The 18,562-nt window shown below is 39.9% G+C and overlaps 1 protein-coding gene across 10 annotated transcripts in view; it reads left to right on the forward strand.

Annotated features, from left to right (window-relative positions):
* Positions 1 to 18,562, forward strand: part of CC2D2A (coiled-coil and C2 domain containing 2A) — a 285,150-nt gene that overhangs the window by 232,456 nt on the left and 34,132 nt on the right. The gene's annotated exons all lie outside the window — the stretch shown is intronic.

Consider the following 18,562-nt stretch of genomic DNA (forward strand, 5'->3'; position numbering starts at 1 on the left):
TCTTAGTCCTGGTTGACCTGCGCAGTTCAGTTGTTGGCGAGGGGTCGAGCCAGTCGGAGGGACCTCCTGTCTCTCCCGGCTCCGCCAATGGAACCTCCTGGATTTCTCCGGAGGTGTGGCTATCCCCGGCTGGGAGTGTTGACTCTCTGGGGCGGCGCTGGAACTCTAAGTTGCCAGATAAGTATTCCGGCTTACTCGGGCTTGAGGTAGCTGTGTCAGGAAGACCTTGATAGTTAGGATTTACAGTAATTGGATTTTCATTTTGTAAACGTTTACGCAATTGATCTATATGCCTCCTCCAAATTTTACCATGCCCTATATCAACTGTGTATGACTTTGGACCTGAAATTCCTACGATGGTTCCCTCTACCCACAAGGGCCCGTTGGTGTAGTTTCTGGCAAATACTGGTGTTCCCACTTGGAATTGCCTTAGTCCTCCCCCTTCCCCCTTGAAGTTATCGGGGGAGTAATTGGGATGCAATCGATCGAGAATGCACCTTAGCTTTCGGCCCATTAAGAGCTCGGCTGGGCTGCGGCCCGAGGTTGGGCACGGGGTGGCGTGCTGTACAGCTAAGAACTCATCTATTCTAGCCTGCCAGTCCCCTGCATTGAGCCGGGACACAGCTTCTTTGGCCGTTCTCACAAATCTCTCTGCAAGGCCATTCAAAGCCGGATGAAAAGGAGCGGATAATGCATGTCTTATGCCTAACTCGGCTAGATAGCCCTCAAATTGAGTTGCCATGAATTGGGGCCCATTGTCAGAAACCAGGGTGTCCGGTAACCCGTGTGTTACAAACAGTTTTCTGAGTACTTTGATTACGGCCTCAGAAGTGGTAGGTGGCATTAGGGCAATCTCGAGCCACTTAGAATATGCATCTACAATGATTAAGAAGTTCTGGCCATGGAACGGGCCAGCGAAATCGATGTGAATCCTCCCCCACGGTCCCTTTGGTTTTTCCCAGTCCCGAACAGGAGCTATAGGGGAATCTGGGCGGGATTCCTGGCAGGGCCTGCACTTCCCCAACCACTCAGTGACGTCTTGGTCGAGATGTGGCCACCACACATAGCTACGAGCTAGGCCTTTCATGTGAACAATACCAGGGTGTCCCCCGTGCAGCATTTCTAGGACCCTGTGCCTTAACCGTGATGGAATGACCACCCTGTCTCCCCACAATAAGCAACCCCCCAACATTGACAGTTCGTTTTTCTTGTTAAAATACAATTGAAAATCACCATTGTCCACCTTGGGAGGCCAACCCCGCATCACCCAGCCCATCACAGTGTGCAAGACAGAGTCCCTGGCAGAAACCCTAGCCACCTCGCTTGAAGAAATAGGGCCCGGGGATACAATGTCTATGAGTAGCACCGGGGCTTCCGGAGTCGGGTTGTCCAATAGTTCGGGCAAGGGGCATCGGCTGAGAGCGTCAGCACGTCCCAGAGCCTTGCCCGGCCGGTGTAACAGTTTGTAGGAATAGGCGGCTAAGAATATGGACCATCTGGTCATCTTGGGAGAAAGTGCAGCCGGGGTCGGTTTATCTCCAGCCAAAAGACCCAAAAGAGGCTGGTGGTCCGTAATGAGTTCAAAAGTACGGCCAAACAAGTACTCGTGAAATTTTTTGACCCCAGCTACGGCCGCTAAAGCCTCCCTGTCCAGCTGGCTATAGTTCCTTTCAGCACTGGACAAAGTGCGAGAGTAATAGGCGATGGTCGCCTCTAACCCGTTCGGCAGTCTATGGCTTAAAACCACGCCTACGCCAAAAGGGGAAGCGTCACACACCAACACTAGAGGTAGTTCAGGATTGTATTGGATGAGGAAACTGTCCTCAGACAAAAGTCTCTTTACTGCGCTGAATGCAGCCGCTTCTCATTTGCCCCACACCCAGGGAACGTTTTTTCCAAGGAGCCTGTGCAGTGGCTCCGCAATGGTGGCTTTGCGCTTCAAAAACATCATGTAGAAATTAAGCAGCCCCAAGAAGGCCTGTAGTTCGGGCTTCGATTTAGGGGTGGGTGCGTTCTGGATGGTCCTGACTTTGCTTTCTGTGGGGTGAATGCCCGTGCCGTCGATTCGGTAGCCTAAGAATTCCACTGATGGAACCGCTATCTTACATTTTGCTCGTTTGAGTTTGAGTCCCGCTTCTCGGAATCTGGTTAGGACTTGTCTAACCCTCTGTCCTAACTGAGTCTCATCTTGGCCACTAATTAGAACGTTGTCGAAATACGGGATGACTCTTGGGAGGCCTTGTAGAAGGCGCTCCATGGTACTCTGGAAGAGCCCTGGGGCGATGCTAACCCCAAACTGTAGCCTAGTGCATTTAAAGGCACCTCTGTGAGTTACTATGGTCTGCGATTCTGCCGTAGCGTCATCTACTGGCAGCTGCTGGTATGCCTGCGCAAGGTCTAGTTTTGCGAATAGCTTGCCAGGCCCCAGGGAGTGTAGTAGATGGTGGACGATCGGAACGAGATAGGTGCTCTGCTACAACGCCTTATTAATCGAACACTTATAGTCAGCGCAAATTCTAATTGATCCGTCTGATTTAACTGGCGTGACTATTGGGGTTTCCCACTTGGCGTGATCTACGGGAACTAACACCCCTTGCTTAATGAGCTTGTCGAGCTCTGCATCAATTTTGGGCTTTAAAGCAAATGGAACCCGTCTTGCTTTTAGCCTGATTGGCGCTACGTTGGGGTCTAAATTAAAGGAGATAGGGGTCCCCACTTACTTGCCTAGAGTCTCTTCGAAAACGTCCCGGAATTCATGAAGAAGGGTTTTTTTGAGGGATGGCCCACCGATGCTGTGAACGCCTGTGAAGCCCATGCCGAGGGCTCGGAACCACGCCATGCCCAGGAGACTCGGTAGCGGCTTGCTTACGGTGGTCAGGGGCAGCTCCTTCTGGAACTCGCCGTAGGTGACCCGGAACGTGCCCACGCCTTCTACGGGAACTCGGTTTCCCTGGTAGTCGAGGAGGCGAACTTTCTGTCGGGACAGCTGGGTTTTCTGGAACTTAGGCAGGAGTGCTTTGAGTGTTGTCCAGGACATTATTGATAGTGTAGACCCGGTGTCGATTTCCATTTCGCACAGTCTGCCATCGATTTCTACTTTTGTGTAGACTTTCTCGTCTTCAGTCGTGCTGGCTTGGCCGATTCTCGTGCTGTAGGTCTCTCGCTTTTGAGATTCGCACCGTTTTCTTGCGCCATCATCTTTGATTGGCTGTTCTGAACGAGCCGGTTCTGGTTGGTCGCGGTAGTCACGTGGCTTGTGACTATGCGGAAATTGAGCTCTGCAAACTCGTGCTAGGTCTTTTTGCTCGCTCTTTTTCTTTTCTGTATGGAAGACGTCCTCATCCGACTCTTCCTCTGTGCTGGTTCGCGCCTCTTCTCTGTGAACGGGGGCTGTTTTCGGCCCGTCTTTGCTTGATAGTGGTCGCTGCAGCACTTCAGAAGCCTTCGTTGATGCCTCGTGTGCTTGGGCTTCGTCCAACGCGCCGGCTAGTGTTAGGTCTGGCTTGGCCAGGAGACGCCTCTGTAAACGAGTGTCTTTAACGCCGCAAATCAATTGCTCGAGTAGCGCGTCGTCCAAGTCTCTGTAGTCACAATGCGTTGCGGCTTTTCGAAGTGCGGCCACATATGCGCTGACCAGTTCTCCTTCTTTTTGTACACGCTGTCAGAGCTCATAGCGCTGTACGAATTTCGAAGGCACTGGAGCGTAGTGGGCTCTCAAGTTTGCTTGAAGGACGTCCCAGGGGACCGTCTGGACTGGGGTTGGCTTGCAGAGGGACTTGGCCATCTCGAAGACGTCTGGCCCGCAGTGGCTTAAGAAGAGGGCTCGTTTTCGGTTCGCTGATAGCCCTTTGGTCCCATTTCATCATTTATTATTACCTTTGCCAATTGGTGTATGTATATATATATATATATAATATATATATCTTCTCAAGTTTCTTATATATAATTATATAAGAAAAGGAACCAGACAAGGATGTCCGCTATCTCCACTATTATTTATTTTGACCCTAAAAATTTTAAACAGAAAAATAAGACAAGATAAAGAAATAAAAGGGATGAGAATTAAAAAAGAAGAATATAAACTACAAGCCTTTGCAGATGATTTAGTATTCATTATGGAAGAACCAATAGAAACGGGCCCAAAGCTAATTGAGCAAATAGAGGAATATGGAGAAGTAGCTGGATTGAAAATAAAGATAAGACAAAAATTATAGTTAAAAATATGAGAGAAAAACAAAAGAAGCAACTAACGGAGAAGTTAGATATTAAAATAGTGAAGAAAGTGAAATATTTGGGCATCCAATTAACTTCAAGATGTATTACAGTGAAGGAAGATAATTATTATAAATTGAGAAATCAAATTGAAACAGATTTGGGAAAATGGAAAAATTTACAACTAATGGGAAGAATAGAGTTAATCAAAATGAATATATTGCCAAGACTGTTGGGTGTTTTTTCAAACAATTCCAATAAAGTTGGAGAAAAAATATTTTGAAAGTCTGAATAAAATGATGTAGAAATATATATGGCAAGAGAAAAAAGCAAGAATTAATCTTAAATTGCTTCAAGATTCTAGAACTAGAGGAGGATTTGGTCTACCAAATTGGGAATTGTATCACCAAGCGGCGATGTTCACTTGGATTAAAGAATGGATTTTATTGAGGAATACAAGACTACTGATTTTGGAAGGACATGATTTACAACTAGGTTGGCATGCTTTCTTATGGTATGAAAAAATAGGATACATGGATACTTCCAGAGATATTTTGTAAGGAATGGTTTGTTAGCAGTATGGGAGAGAGTAAAAGAAAAACACTATATGGAAATACCAATATGGCTTTCAATAATAGAAGCATTGACACATCCAAATATGATTAACATGGACAAGATTGTAAGATACAAGGACATTTTAACAGAGAAGGGAGAACTAAAACAGAAACAAGTTTTAGAAAAACAAGGGATTGAGACTGAATGGTATACACGGCTGCAGATACAATCAAGATATAAAGATTTGAAACAATATGGTTTTAATCTGGGGGAATCAGAGTTGGATCAGATAATGACTGGGAAAGATGAAAAAATGATTAAAAGATTGTACAATTATTTGTTGCAATTTAGATTGGAAGATGAAGAAGTAAAAGAGACAATGATAACATGGGCGAAAAACTTTGGTTATGCAATAGAATTAGAGAAATGGCAACAACTATGGGAAAGGAATTATAAACTGACAATGGCAACTGCATATAAAGAAAATCTATATAAAATGTTTTACAGATGGCATATGCCACCAGAAAGAATAGCAAAAATGTTTAAGGATAAATCAGCTAAGTGTTGGAAATGTTCGCATTTGCCGGGATCATATTATCATATATGGTGGTCATGTGTAGAAGCAAAAAATTATTGGTCTAGAATACAGACATGGTTGGAGGAAATATTACACAAATCTATAAATTTAAAACTAGAGGTTTTTTTATTGGGTATACTATAAGATATAGTAAAGAAGATGTGTATTTAATTATACATATAATAACAGCAGCAAGAATTGTATTTGCGCAAAATTGGAAGACAGAAAAAATCCTGTCAGAAGGTGAAGTAATAAAAAAGATTTTAGACTGTGTGGAAATGAATAGATTAACTTTAAGAATAAAAGATAAAGAGGAATTGGTGTATTTCAAGACATGAGGAAGATTTTATGTATGGTTAGAAAAGAAATACGAATAAAAGATGATAGATAAATGATTTAGATAATAGAAAATTAAATGAGGGAGAGGAGAAAAAAGAAATAGAAACCCAGATGACACCAGAGTAAATGGAAAAGGGAGATGGGAGGGGGGGAAAGAAAGAAGACTATATAAGGATAAATGTACAGTTATGAAGATAACAGCGATAGAGTAAAATTGAAAAGAAAATATATATTATTAGAATACTGGAATTGCTCGGATACCAAACAAGAAAAATATTCCACACAAAGGAGAAAGAAAGGAGAGAGGAGTAGAGGGTAAGAAGAGGAGAGAGAGAGAGAGGAATGGAAGAAAGGGGAAAGGAGAGGAAGAAAAGGCAGGGGACAGGAGTAGGAGAGAAGGTGAGAAAAGGGGGGGAAAGAGGGGAGGAGTGGGGGAAAGGAAGGGGATGTAGGAAGAGGAAGGAGAGGAGGAGGGAGAAAGTAGGAGAGGAGAGGAGGGAGGGAAGAGAAAGAAGAAGAAGGTTTGTTGTGAAACGAGGGAAAAGAAAGGGTAGAAGAACAACCCCGAATGTAATTAAAATGTCTTATTTTTATACTTTAAGAAAAATATGTATATATATGACCAAATTATATATAAGAGAATGTACATTTATATTATATGTATAGGAAATAAAAACAAAAAACTTTTTTCAAAAAAAAAAACAAATTTAGTCCCAAATTCCATGAATTTCAATTGGTTTATCATAAATTTCTAGTTCAAATTATGGAATGCCTTTTGGGCATCAAGGAAAAACAGTGAAGCTTGTTTTTCCGAATGTATTTCATAGAATTCTAAAGTATTTATTATTGGTCTCATGTTATTTTTAATTTGTCGGCCTGGCAAAAATCCATTTTGATACGGTTGTATATATTTGTTCAGAATTTTTTTAATTCAGCTTTGATTGACGTAAATATCTTGTAATCGGTGTTTAGTAATGAGATCAGTCTGTAATTTTGTATTTGTTGAGTGTCTTCTTTGGGAGTAAGAGTGATTATTTCTCCTGTCCATGTTTTTGGTATATTTGCCTGTTCCAGAGCCTCATTAAATATTTCCAACATCATCCCTCCCAGCATTTCTTGGGTATTTTTGTATATCTCCACTGGTAGTCTGTCTGGGCCAGGTGTTTTGTTGTTTTTTTGATTTTTCAATGCCATTTCAAATTGCGTCACTGTTATCGGCCTGTTTAATATTTTTTGTTCCTCCGTAATTTTACTCAAGTTTGTTCCCTCTATATAATTTTTGACTTTTTTTCCTACTATATCTTCCTGACAATATAAATTTGAGAACAACTTTTGAATAATTTTCTTTTTATCTTCCCTTCTGTATTGCATTGTCCCATTTTTGTCTTTTAATTGATATATCATCTTTTTATCTTTTTCTTTTTTTTAATTTATAAGCCAACCCTCTACCGGTTTTGTTCGCATGTTCAAAATAATTCTGTTTTGACATCTTTATTTTCTGGGCTATTTCCTTTTGAATTGTTAAATTTATTTTATGTTTAATTATATTCCATTCCTCTTTTGGTTTTTTATTTTGGGGGTCTTTCTGTAATTTACTTTCTGCCTTTTTAAATTCTTCTTGTAATTTTTCTTTTTGACATTTCCTTTCCTTCTTTTTCCTCGCGTTATAAGCCATTGTCAATCCTCGAATGTATGCTTTTACCGTGTCCCAGAGGTTTTGTATTGAGGTATCCTCTTTTTTATTTACACTAAAGAATATATTCAACTCATTTTCTAGCATTTGTTTGTATTCTTTGTCTTTACATATATTTTCATTCATTGTCCATCTTTTAAACCTTTTTTGTCCTTTCCATTTTATAATTATTGGATTATGGTCTGCCCACTCATTTACTCCTATTTCTACTTCTTCTAGTCCTGTCCGAATTTCAGCTGTCATCCAGGCCATATCAATCCTGGACCAGGATTGATATGGGTGTGAATAAAATGTATATTGGCTCTCTCCACTGTGCATTTCTCTCCATACATCTCGCAATTTTAATTCTGCTGCCATATTAAAGAATTCTTTTGGTAATATATCTTTCTTCTTTTTGTTTTTCTTGTTACTCTTGTAATCTTTTTTAATATCCGCTATTGCATTATAATCCCCAATTAAACAAATGTTATCATATTCTAGTTCTATTATTTTGTTATGCACTTTTTTTAAAAAAATCATGTTGATTTTTGTTGGGGGCATATATTACTGTTAATAACAATTATTTTTGTTCAACTTCTAATTCTACCATTAATATTCTACCTTCTTTGTCTGAATGGATTAATTTTGATATTATTCTTTCTTTTACTTACATAGCGATTCCTCTTTTCTTTTTTTGTATTAATGATGTGTATAATTTCCTTAATTTTGGGTTCTCTAATAGTTTCTGATATCCCTTTTTAATGTGTACGTCCGCTTCAAGCTTTTGGACTTCAGTAAACCTTTGTGTTCTCTTTCTTGGTGCGTTTAAACCATTTATATTCACAGAGAAGAGTTTTATTGCTTCTTCCATTTCTTACTGAAGTCGCTTTTTTATGTTTCTTGTTTCTCTTCTTACTCTCCCTTTCGCTCCCTCTCTTTCTTCTCGTTCTTTTTCCTGTATCTTTCTTATTTCTCTTTCTCTTTCTTCTATTTGATCTTTGTCCTGGCTTTTGCTGTCCAATTCTTCTTTGCTTTCTTGTTCTTCTTCCTGTGAAAAATAAAGTTTGTAAAATTCTTATGCTTTCTCTACTGTGTCCACCCTATATTTCCTGTCTTGCCATGTAATAAGTATGGCATCTGGTATCAACCATCTAAACATTACTTTGTATTTTGTTAGTTGAGTTGTCAAGAATTGGTATTATTGACTTCCGGTTTGGCGTTGCGGCGAGACAGTTGGGGAAATAGTGGGCTCTGATGAGCGCTGCGACAACCCTGGCTGCTACACCACTGCCGATGGGTCTTCGGACTGGAACCATCCTGTAGGGATGGGGAAGAAAGAGAGGCACCTCGGACAACCAAGAGGAACAGGCAAGTTCCTTGGAGGTCAGAGGCAACTCTCTGTGAGTCGGCGGTGGGGGGCGGCAGCCATGATGGCTGCCACGAAGCTGGGACAACCGGACTAAGTGTAGAGCTGGAGGAAGAGAGCAACGGAACGGAGTTTCTTTGAAGCCAGGTGAGTGACAGCCAACTAAGGCTTGAATAACAACAAGAGAAGCATCTTACAACTACAAGACCCCTAATGTGTAATAGCGGCTAAGGAATATGGGGGCAAAGAAGATTTTGAAATGTAATTTGGAAGAGACAAAACCCAATTGAAAATTGATTTCTGAACAAACTAATTGGAACTTTAAACAATTAGATATGGTCAAAGGATTGGAAAGAAATAAAGAGATTTTTTCCCTTTCTTTTTTAAATTGCAAGAAAAATAAAAAGAATGGATAATAAGCTTTAAGAAGGAAAAAAGGGGGATGTATAAATAAAAGGGGGAAAAAGAAGTGAGAAGAGCTATTTAAATTTGGACTGGACTTTAAATATGATTTGATATTTTTAAATTGAAAAAGAAAAAAGGTAAGTCAAGATCGTGATGTAATGGAAACAAAATGGATACTTATTAAGCAATTGGAAATTGTGGATTGTAGAGAGACAACATCTGGAGTAAAAAGGAACATTGCAACTTGGTTCTTTGTTTTGGAAAATTGTGAACTTCACAGATAATAACCGTGAGAACTTTGGAGGAGGATTTTCTTGTCTACAAGAGGCTTTGGAGGAATAAAAAAAGAAATAGAAGGGAATACAATGGAACTTTTATAATTGGAGCAATTATTTGACTTGGAGAATGGAAATAAAAGAAATAATTATAATGTTGCACAGAGGACAAAATTCGAGGATATAAAAATTGAAATGGAGTATACATGTGTGGATAAGAAAATGAAGATGGAGAAATAAGATATAGAAGTGGAAAATGAAGAAGATAAAGATATTGTGATTAAATATGAACAAATAATTGAATATGTGAATAGTAACAATAAAAAGGAAGTCTCTAGAGATTATATTGAGATTAACAACATGATGATTATACTGAGATTAATAATAATATAATGATGATTATATGGAGATTAATACTGAATGATAAAAGAATAAAAGGTTGGAAAATATTAAGAAATTTAAAGAAGTCCAGGACCTGGATTTATAAAATGACTATACTGAGATTAACAAATATGAGAAGAATTATGTTACAGATATTTAGAAATGAAATAGGGATTGAAGCTAAAATATATGGAAAATAGACTACATTAAAAGAAATATAGCAATGGATATAATTAATCAATTTTTAATTAAGATGTTAAAAGATACTACTTGAGAAAATTGATGGTTATAATAACTGGGATATTGTTTAAATACCTATAACAATTGTTATAATTTGAATATTTTTAATAATATATCTACAAAAGTAAAAGATGATTACGCTGGGAGTAACAGTGAGAAAAATAAGGATAATTATACTGGGATTAACAGTAACTGAGATGATTACACTGGGATTAACAGTGAGAAAAATTAAAGATGATTACACTGGGATTAACAGTGAGAAAAATAAAGATGATTACACTGGGATTAACAGTGAATAAAGATGATTACACTGAGATTAGCAGTGAGAAAAATAAAGATGATTATGCTGGGATTAACAGTGGAATAAAGATGTATTTTGTACATTGGGATTAACAGTGGAAGGATAAAAGAAAAGGTTAAATTAGAAAATTGATAGCTATAATAATTGGGATATTGTTTAAATATGTATAACAATTGTGATAATTTGAACATGTATTACCTAAGTGAAAAAGAAAAGAAAACTGAAATAATATATGATTATGATCTATAAACAAAAATTACTTAATTGCTGTTATATAAATGGTATGGTCTGATAGATAGAATTAAGAATTAAGGTCGGTTAATAGAAGGGTAATTGTTTTGATTAAGTAAATATGTGTTAATTTTTTTGAGATGGTATTGAATTTGTGATTTAAGATTAAGAAATAAGTGCTTTGGCAAAATAGAATACCGTATTTTCTGGCATATAAAATGACTGGGCGTATAAGACGACCCCTGACTTTTCCTGTTAAAATACAGGGTTTGGGCTATATTCGCCGTATAAGACTACCCCTTTTCCAATGCACACCAAATAAAAATTTAAAAACATCAGATTTGATTTCAATATAGTAATTTTAATTCAAATCCTTATGACATGCAGGTACTTAGCAGGAAAACTGTCACTTATAAACATAAGGCTGTTTGTCATCAAACATGTAAATATAAAACAGTGCAATTGGATTAAACTTTTCCTAATTCATTCTAAACCTGAAAGGAAGGATAAGACAATAAACCCATGGGAGCTGCCATGCTGTTTGTTTTCTAAGGTGTCAGCCAAACTGGAACTGATGATGTGCTAGAACTGTGCTAGACCCAAAATGGCCCCTGCAACAAGCAGGAACCTCACACAGCCACAAAAAGCCCCCCAAAAAAACAACTTTCACACTTTACGCACACAAAATTCCACATACAGCTTTGTGAGATTTTGTGTGTTTGTGTAGTTAGAGTGAAACACTACAGAAACACACTAAATCTCAGAAAGCTGCACAAATATTATTTTATTTTATTTTTATTTTTATATGAAAGCAGCTAAATTTAAAACTTCCTAAACTTTAAATGGCTAGGTCTAAAAAAAGAACAACTAAACCCCCCCCCAATTTTAAGCTTTTTAAAGCTCCCAAAGGGGGGGGAAAACTTACCCAATAGAACAGGGGTCTCCAACCTTGGCAACTTTAAGACTTGTAGACTTCAACTCCCAGAATTCCTCAGCCAGCTTTGCTTTGCTGGCTGAGGAATTCTGGGAGTTGAAGTCCACAACTCCCTGCCTGCTTGATTGCAGGCAGGGAGATTCAGGTGCTTGCTGATGCAATGGATTGCAGGCAAGCGAAGCAAGACAAGCATTGCGACTAGCAACTAAGGTAAGCAAGCTGGAGGGGGGGATTTTTGCTACCAATTAGCAGGCAACTCAGCTGGGATGGTCAGAGCTTGGCTCGTCAGAGCCTTTCAGGCTGGTCTGCCTGGTTACAGGAGAACGACACCCAGCGTATAAGACAACCCCCGACTTTTGAGAAGATTTTCATGTGTTAAAAAGTCATCTTATATGCCGGAAAATACAGTAAATAAAATTTTGTTAAAGATTTTGTTAAAAATTGAACAAAGTGATGACCGGATCAAAGCTCTGTTCCGAAAGGATGTAATTTGTATGTTTGGAAAAAAATAAAAAAAACTTTTTGCAAAAAAATAATAATAATAATTGGTATTATTGTCGTTGATTCCGAATCCTTCGTGGTATCTGCTTCACAATTATAATTTCTTTACCTTTGTAAGTTAACGTTTCTTCTCTTGATTTTTAACATATTTCATCCCTCGCTGTTCGTTTCATAAATCTTGTGTGTACATCCCTCGCCAACCGATGTCTTCTTATATAATTGGTGAGCACACAATAAATTTCGTCTATCTGTCCCCTTATTCCCATCTTATCTCTTTGTACTAATTCCGCCAAACTTTCTGCCATCTTTTCTCCCAAGTCTTCTTCTTTTTCTTCCACAATATTTTGGAACTGTAGGAAATATTAAGCTTTCTCCATTTCTAAGAACCCAATTGACTCTGTCAGCTCCTTATTTAATTGCAATGACTTTTGTTCCATTGTTTCTATTTTTACATCTACTTGGTCCATTTTTGTTTCCATTTTTTTTTATTCTTTGGTCATTTTCCAACATTGCTTGTTGTATATTCTCTATTTTATCGTTCATATTTTTAATATCTTCTTTTACTTCCCCAATTTCATTCTTAATTTCTTTATGGTGTAATTTTGTCTCTTCATGATTATCAGCAATTTTCTCTTGTGTTTTCATTAATGTTTCCTGTATCATCTGCAACATATTCTGCATACTATTTACTGTCAATTCTGATTTTTCTTTTTCTTTTCCCAGCATATTTTCTATTGTTCTCTGGTTTGATGGAGAAGCAGCTATAGATGGAGGATTTGTAGCTGATTTTTTCCCTGTTTTAATTATAGTTGCCGTGTTTGAAATTTTTAACACTCGGGTGAAATTGTTCCACAATATCATACAATCAGTAATCTCTAAATTTATATTCATACACACACAGAGATATACATGTACTTCTATAATTCTTATTTATTATATCCACACTCTTCAGAAGAGATCTCTCTTATTATCTTTATCTAATATAATATTTATTTGTATTTTCTATATTACTTTATGCTTATATATTACACACTATAATTATTAATACTCAATATATACTTATCTCACTTAATCTTAATCAAATCTTATATTTATATTTATATTTATCCTTATATAAATTTGTCAATCACTTTAATTCATTCACTTAATCCATTCATTACTTCATTAATAATTTACAATCTTTTACATTTCTCTCTCTCAGTAACAATAACTAAGTATATTGATTTACTTTTTCTTACTTTCACAGTATGTATGTATGTGTATATATATATATATATATATATATATATATATATATATATATATATATATATATATTGTTTTATTCTTCCTCAGTCGTTTCCTTCTATCACTTAGTCTCTAGTTGTAAATATATGCAGCAATATTGCATCAGTCTCCTTCAATCCTTTAGCTCTACCCTCAAGTCCATCTATTAACTTTTCTTTCTTCTTTGTGTACTTCTATATTTTCAATATTACAGTTCCACAGTTACAGTTATATTTCCAGTCACAAATCGCTGTTAAAGTATTTTCCAAGCTTATAAATCCCTTAGAATAGCCTCCAATTTATTATCCTCGTTGTTTCCACTCTCTTCTCAGCTCACCACTCTCCATTTCTTTCCGTCTTAGAGGTCTTATGTCCATTCCTGTTATTCCTCTCTTTCTATTAAGTTCACGTTTTAGGATCTTCCTTCTTTTGCACTAACCTCTTTTCCAATCCGTCTCTTCGTTCTGTGCTCTAGTTCCTTTTAGCCACTGCTTTTCTGGACTTTTTTTGCCCTTCTCCTCAGCATCTCTCTCTTCCCGTGCTTCTGATTCAGCAAAACTTCACCTCTCTTCCTCCAGGTTCTCCTCGACCACCATATGAAACTGTCTTTTCAACTCTCCGCTTCCACACTATACGGCCGCCATCACTCTTGGTCTGCCTTAAAGGCCGACTCTTTCTCCATTGGACTTAAGACAGTGGTTCTCAACCTGTGGGTCACAACCCCTTTGGGGGGTCGAATGACCCTTTCCCAGGGGTCGCCTAAGACCATCGGAAAACCAGTTCTGGGGCCCCACCCCACCCCCGCGTTATTCTTACCTTTTATTTGGCCCCACCCCCAATCTATTGCTGCCTCCTGAGTCCCAGCTGATGGCTAGAAGGAAAAAAAGGATGAAAAAAAACTGTTTAAATTCTTGACGCGGGGCTACAGCTGATCAGTGTTAAAAGAAAGCAAATGAGTAGACTGGTGTCTGCAAAAATAAATGGGTAGACCCAGTGGTGGGATTCTACTTCGGTAGAACCGGTTGTTAAGTACTTAAGTAATTAAGCCAGTGGTTCCCAAAGTGGGCGGTACCATGCCTTAGGGGGCGGTAAGAGGCAAGGGGGGGTGGCAGGGGGGCGCTAGAGGCAAAAGGGGGCGATGGGGGCACTAAGTGGCAAGGAGGGTGGCCCCGACCCTTTGGCCTGTGCCTCACAGCAGTTACCTCCTTGCAAGCGAACAGCAGAAAAAACAACTTGTTTCAGCTTCAGCATAGGCTAATTAGCCCATTTATTAGATCTGCCTCCCGACTCTCAGCTAATTTGCTCTCAGCTGTTTTGCACAGGGCTCTGCTGCTTGCTGCAAAGAGCTAAATTGCTGGAGCAGATTTTTTTTCTCCTTATGCAAATCAAGCTGAAAACGAAACTGGAAGTAAAGCAGGCTTTGGCTGTTACGTTGGAAAATTAGGCAGAGGCAGATTTATTTTCTTTTTTCTTACCAAAAAAGGTAGGTGCAAACAATGGGAAATTTAGAGCAAAAGAGGAGAGTTCAAGATTTTAAAACACAAAAGAAAAAAAGCTCTATTTAACTAGGGAATTGTAATAATTGAGATAGTATTAATTGTATATTGTGTTGAAAGCAGAAATGGTTAAGTTGTGGTTTGGAGGAATATATGGAGGAAATTATTTGGTTTATTATTATTGGTAAATATAATTAATTGATTTGTAAGAAATTGGATGGCATGGAAATAATTTATTTATTTATTTATTTATTTGTTCCTATTTCTATACCGCCCTTCTCCAAATAGGACTCAGGGCGGTGAACAGCCAAAGTAAAAAACAGAACATACAAAATTTAAAAACAGTTTAAAATAATTAAATATTTTGGCCGTAAATTAAAACAACCCAATTTAAAATCAATTTAAAATTTAACTCAAGCCAGCCCAGCTAGTTGAAATAAATGGGTTTTCAGGGCCCGACGAAAAATCCGGAGGTCTGTTATTGTACGTATCTCTGGGGGGAGGTTGTTTCAGAGGGTGGGTGCCGCCACAGAGAAGGCTCTCCCCCTGGGAGTCGCCAGCCTGGCAGACGGCACCCTGAGGAGGCCCACTCTGTGCAAGCGTACTGGCCGGTGGGAGGCTATTGGTGGCAGAAGGCGGTCTCGTAAGTACTCCGGCCCTAAGCCATGGAGCGCTTTAAAGGTGGTCACCAACACCTTGAAGCGCACCCGGAAGACCACCGGGAGCCAGTACAGCTCGCGCAGGAGAGGTGTCACATGGGAGCGCCTCGTCGCCCCCATAATCCCCCGCGCGGCCGCATTCTGGACCAGCTGGAGCCTCCGGGTGCACCCCAGGGGGAGCCCCATGTAGAGAGCGTTGCAGTAGTCCAGGCGGGAAGTGACGAGTGCCTGAGTGACTGTGCGTAGGGAGTCCTGATCTAGAAAGGGGCGTAACTGGCGTATCAGGCGAACCTGATAAAAAGCCCCCCTGGCCACGGCCGTCAAATGATCTTCTAAAGACAGCCGTGCGTCCAGGAGGACGCCCAAGTTACGAGCCCTCTCCGTGGGGGCGAGTGATTCGCCCCCAATAGCCAGTGATGGCGTCAGCTGGCTATATCGGGACGCCGGAAGCCACAGCCACTCGGTCTTGGAGGGGTTGAGTCGGAGCCTGTTTCTCCCCATCCAGGCCCGCACGGCCTCCAGGCACTGGGACATCACTTCAAGGGCATCGTTGGGGTGGCCTGGGGTGGAGATGTACAGCTGGGTGTCATCAGCGTACTGATGGAACTCCACCCCGAAGCCACGGATGATCTCACCCAGCGGCTTTACATAAATGTTGAACAGAAGGGGCAAGAGGACCGACCCTTGTGGCACCCCACAAGCAAGGTGCCTCGGGGTCGACTGCTGCCCCCCTGTCAACACAGATTGCGACCGGTCAGAGAGGTAGGAGGAGAACCACCGCAGAACGGTGCCCCCCCCACCCCCGCCAACCAGTGCAACATGATACCATGGTCAATGGTATCAAAAGCCGCTGAGAGGTCTAACAGGACCAGGATAGAGGAGCAACCCCTATCCCGAGCCCTCCAGAGATCATCCACCAACGCGATCAATGCCGTTTCCATGCTGTGCCCAGGCCGGAAGCCGGACTGGAGCGGGTCTAGATAGACAGCTTCATCCAGGTACCGGGGAAGCTGTTGCGCTACCACACTCTCAACAACCTTCGCAACAAAGCGAAGGTTGGAGACTGGACGATAGTTAGCCAAAACAGCCGGATCCAGAGAGGGCTTCTTGAGGAGGGGCCTCACAACCGCTTCTTTCAAAGCGGCCGGCAGGACCCCCTCACTCAAAGAAGCGTTAACAATCTTCTGGAGCCAGCCTCGTGTCACCTCCCGGGAAGCCAGTACCAACCAGGAGGGGCACGGGTCCAATAAACATGTGGTCACGTTCAGCCGTCCCAGGACCCTGTCCATGTCCTCGGGAGCCACAGGATCGAACTCCCCCCAGATAACACTCTCAAGACCTGCCTCAGTCATCCCGTCCGGACAAACCCTCTGGGCCAGCCCTTCCCGAATCTGAGCGATTTTGTCATACAGATACTGCACAAAGTCCTCAGCTCGGCCCTGCAAGGGGTCATCCCGCACTTCCAGATGGAGGAGGGAGCGGGTCACCCTAAACAGGGCGGCCGGGCGATTATCTGATGACGCGATAAGAGCGGCAAAATATTCATGTTCATATTGATTAATATACAAAAAAGATAGTAATATAACTAATTGATTTATATTAAAATGTTGAATTTGTATTAAACAACTGTAATATTACATAATTAACCAATGTGAGGATGGATTTAAAAATAGATGACAATGGGAAGGGGTATAATATAGAATAGAAGGGAAAAATTGAATTTGATTAAAATTAGAGATGAGGATGAAGGGTGATATTGGTTTTTTTAAAAAAATAGATGAGGAATAAATATGGCAAAAAGGAAATATAGAAATTGTAAATTTAATTGAAATGACTAAACACTTTAAATTTGTGAACTAGCCAAATACTCTGTTCAAAGAAAATACATTGTATGTTTGTAGGTGTGTTTCTAATTATTGCTATTTATTCATATTTGTTCTCTTTTATTCTTTAAAGTTTAACAATTCATTCTTTATCTTAATATCTTTATATTTGTTTGAGGTTGCCTTTCTTCCCTTTCATCTTTTTTATTGTACAGCAATCTTTCTCCTCAAACCTACCACCTCTCTCTTTTCTTTCCTTCTTACTTTCTCTTCCCCCCTCTTCTTCTCCTCCCTACTTCCTCTTCCTTTCTCCTTCTCCTCCTCTCTTCCTCCCTTTCTTACCCTCACTCTTACTCTAATTTCCCTTCCCTTCCTTCCTCCCTTCTCTTCCTTCCCACTTCCATCTCCCTTCTCCTTCCTTCATCTCTCTCTATTGCTGTATTCATTTTCAATTTTATATTTTCCACTATGGAGTCCAGGCAACCCCGGTCTTCCTTTCATTTATCAAGTATATTTCTCAAAATTTCCCCTCATCTTTTTAATTATTAGCAGTATATTTCATCCTATTCCATTTTTTCTATTGAACCCAGTGTAATCATCTTTATCTTTTTTTCAATTATTTCCTTTTCAATATTATCTCCTTGTTTCTCTTGCTTCTCATTCATTTTTTCTCTTTCTTTTTTTGCAAGCTAACCAATTCTCTGCTTCTTTATTTCCCTTAAATGTCTCCCTTACTTTTTGAAACATCTCCCTTAGTATCTCAAATTCATTCTCTCAATTCTCCATATTTTCAATTTTAAAAGGCTAGGATTTTTAAGCTTATTCTTTTCATTTACATATGTGGGGGGGGATGCTTTTCAAGGAGCCACCAGGGGGGCTGAGAGCAGAGTCATTCTGACAGTGTCTTTTAAAATTGCTTGGAAGACCCATTTTTTCCCTAACACTAATGGTTTGTGTACTTTGGAATAAAACATATACCTGGAAAAAGTACTTGCAAAACTTGGAGAGAAGGAAAAGAAAGGCAGGACTGGACTCATTATCAGTAGCTAGTTAGTTCATTGTTATCAGTGACTCCCACTGATTCTAACCTCATTTTAAGACTGGGATTGGTGACTACTGAAATTTAAGTATTCACCATTGGTCTCAGAAATCTTTGATTTGCGAGGACCTGTCAGAAATCACTTTTTTCAGCCCTCTGGGTAGTCCTTTTGTGCATATGGACTACTCAGAGGCCGAAACAGTTATTTTTGACTGGTCCTCGCACTTTTGACCAGTCCTCGAACTTACGACTATCCTCACATTTTATGTTTTTCTCCCTATCTTGTCACC

This window comes from Pantherophis guttatus, chromosome 8 (genome assembly GCF_059756535.1).
Source record: "Pantherophis guttatus breed Tessera chromosome 8, ASM5975653v1, whole genome shotgun sequence".
Lineage (NCBI taxonomy): Eukaryota > Metazoa > Chordata > Lepidosauria > Squamata > Colubridae > Pantherophis > Pantherophis guttatus.